Consider the following 3,416-nt stretch of genomic DNA (forward strand, 5'->3'; position numbering starts at 1 on the left):
GATTGATGCAGTAACTGGAACAATGGGGGTTGTTGTGTTGGAATTAGTGGGACTGGCTCAGGACATGGAAGGTTTCAGAGCTGCTGTACATAGGGTCGCTATGCATCACAGGTGACTCAATGACACATAACAACAATAACATACCATGACAGGTTTGGAAGCAGGAATGGCATCAACTTCCCAAATAACATGTCTCCGAAAACTCTGAACTTTGAGACATGTTGATAGCTGTAGAGGGGCTTCAGGCCTTCTGTTCATAGGGTCGCTACGAGTAAAGCTCGACTTGAAGGCAATCAACAATGACAACTGTTACTTCTTCACTGTTTCCTACTTTTGCATTCCAGTTACCAACTACCATTAATGCATCCTGACTGCATGTTCAGTCAATTTCAGTAGTGAGGTCAGTTTGAGGACTAAGATGCTTCTGATTCAGGCCATTACTAGCAATGCATCCAAGACCTGGACAATGAATGAATAAGGATGAGAGAAAAAGAATTGACACCTTTGAGCTGAGATGTTGGAGAACACTGAACATCCCATGGACGGCCAAGAGAAAGAACAGTTATGTCTTAGAGAAGGTACAGCCAGAGTGTTCTTTGGAGGCAAGAATGATGAGGCTTTGCCTCATATATATTGGACATGTTGGTAGGAGGTACTACTCCCTTGAAGAGGGCCATGATGTTGGGAAGGGTGGAGGGTCGGTCAACGTGTACTTTCCGCCAAATTCTTGGTAAAGTAAAGCCCACTGAATAAAGGGGAAGATCTTCAACAAGACAGATTAACACAGTGGTTGCAGTAACAGACTTAAGCATAGCAGAGATTGTGAAGATGGTGCAGAATTATAAACAGTGTTTTGTTATTTTGTACATAGGCTCACTGGGTCAGAGCCAACCTGGTGGCTGGCATTTAACAAGTTTTTTACCTAGATATGAAAACGGAAAAAATTTTTAGTAACAAAGTCAACATCCTATCTATAATATACATACATATCACTGTATAGCTTTTACAATCTGTTAGCACTAAAAATTAATTATAAATATCATCATTGTTTTTGTTGTTGTTATTGTTAGGTGCCATTGAATCAACTACCACTCACAGAGACCTATGAACAACAACAGCCCTGAACTCTGCCCTATCTCACCATGTCTGACACACTGGACCCCATTGCCACAATCACAGTGTCAATTAATCTCATCCAGGATCATTTCCTCCTGTGCTAACCCTCTCTACCCTTCCAAGTATGATGTCCTTCTTTAAGTACTGGTCCTTTCTGGCCACATGCTCAAAATATATGAGACTGAGTTGCAAAATCCTTGCCTCCAAGCAGCAACCTGGTTTCACTCCTCTCCCAGACAGATTTGTTTGCTCTCTTGGCAGTTCATATTGCCAATATTCTTCTCCAGCACAATTCAAAGGCATTGTTTATTCTTCTGTCATTCTTAAACACTGTACAGTTTTCAGATGTGTAACAAGCAATTGTGAAGATCATGACCTGGATTAGGCATATCTGTCACTGTTGTTATGTGCTGTTAAGTCAGAACTGATTTATAGAGGACCCTCTTGCTGTTGTTTGGAAGCTGTAAAATCACACAGGAGAAGACTGACGATCTTTCTATTGTGGAGATTCAAACCACATACCTTCGGAGCACTCACTTCACACTGCACCACGAAAGAAGACCCAAGTCCAGAGCCTGCCTTCCCATGTGTTGGTGCTGCAGAAGGTAGTGCTTGCTGCCAGCTGTTCACCCAAACCACCAGGCACCAGGTCCGTGGAGGTGGGCTCACCTCTCCATACATGTCAGCTTGGATTTCTTAGCCCTCCTAGCCTCACCTGAATCTGTCTGTGTGTAAACTGACCTCACTGTAGGAACATTTTGCCAAGACCCTGGCAACTCTGAGGCCTCTGTACCACTTGTTTCAACAGTGTGAAGAGGTAAGAGTCTCTCAGATGTCAGAGGTTGCCCCTGCCTGCCTTTTCTCACCAAGGAAGACCCAGTAAGGACCAGCTCTAACTTTGATCTTCCTGCCTTCACAGATCAAAACATATTTTAGAGGTTTTTCAAAGAGCAGAGGAACTATGGGAAGAATCCAGAGAAGAGAAAACTTCAACTTGTACCATTCAAACCCCCTCACAGTGGTAGTTGTTGTCATTGAGAACATGGATTCTTTTCTGAGCAGCTCTGTAACTGTTGAACAGGGAAAGACTTAACTCCAGGAACTCATTTGTTTTGGCCTAGCCAAAGAAAGATCATCAAATATGCCGGGAAGGTAGATGAAAGCCTCAAAGACCATTATTCTTGGATCTGTGGCTTGACTCTCCAGAGAAGCAGAAAGCAGAGAACACCACATCAACCAACTGTAGCCAGACTTGGGCCACCAATGTGAATCTCCAGGAGTTTCCACAGCACCTCCCCAAGTATACATTTAGTCTTATGATTCAGGTGGACATCTGGTTCAAGTAGGTACTATCACAAGGGAAGCTGTAGAAGACGTGGAGAGCGGAGTCGGGAAGAAGAGGAAGAGGAGGGAACTAAAGTGAAGCCAAAAGGGTATGTGGAGCTGAAAGAAGAGAATAAGATAATTGAGACCGGGGAACTGACTTGTCCTTCTGGCAAGTGGTATGCCCACACCAGTGCCCCACAACAGAGGGGCCTGTTTTCTGAGGCATGAGAATATTCCCACTTGGCTCCACCACAAGTTGAGCATCACCCCAACTAATATGCTATCTGTTACTTGTGTGACAGACAGGAGAGCCATGGTCCTGGGGTTAATGTGGGCATCACAGCCCAGTGAAAGCATGTGAAGCGTAGCCACAAAGAGGCGCTGGAGAAGAGGGGCCATGGTCAGGCAGGGCAGCGCCAAGACCAAAGCCTTAGAGGTCCCAGGTCCCCATGGATATTGATGGGGACTGGGCCAGGCTCCTGCAGCAGGTGGGAGGGCTGGCTTTATGGGGCAGTCAAAGGGAAAGGAGATACTTAGGAGGGAGAAAGCAATGGGATGGCAGGAGAAGGTGGAACAAGCTGTGGAGGAAGTGGAAAGGGCTATCGTGGAGATCAAGTGGAAGATGAGGGCTGAGGAGGAGGCATGGCAGAGGGAGAAAGACCTGCCTGTTGCTCCTCACCCTTTTCATTTTGTTTAAACTGGGCTTAAGGGAATGGACTCTGAATTCACCACAAAAGCCATTAGTTCCTGCTCAAAGAGAAAGCAGTTTTGTGGGTTTCTGTTTCTGAGACAAAGCAGAGTGTTTGTGGATTAAACCTCTGTCCGTGGGTGTGAACTGACCACATACTTACCTGCAGGATTCTCTGGAACTGTACTGACCCCTGATTAAAACTTCAAAATGTGCTAACCAATAATATTGTTTTGCCTCTGTGAGTATTTGAAGGTTTTTTTAGGGAGAAGAAGTCACCAGCCTA

At 45.1% G+C, this 3,416-nt stretch overlaps 1 pseudogene; it reads left to right on the forward strand.

Annotated features, from left to right (window-relative positions):
* The first annotated feature begins 2,257 nt into the window (after positions 1-2,257).
* Positions 2,258-3,139, forward strand: LOC102860575 (annotated as a pseudogene).
* The last annotated feature ends 277 nt before the right edge of the window (positions 3,140-3,416 follow it).

The sequence above is a fragment of the Elephantulus edwardii genome, unplaced genomic scaffold (assembly GCF_000299155.1).
Source record: "Elephantulus edwardii isolate Elephantulus edwardi_28Jun2011 unplaced genomic scaffold, EleEdw1.0 scaffold00020, whole genome shotgun sequence".
Taxonomy (NCBI): Eukaryota; Metazoa; Chordata; class Mammalia; order Macroscelidea; family Macroscelididae; genus Elephantulus; species Elephantulus edwardii.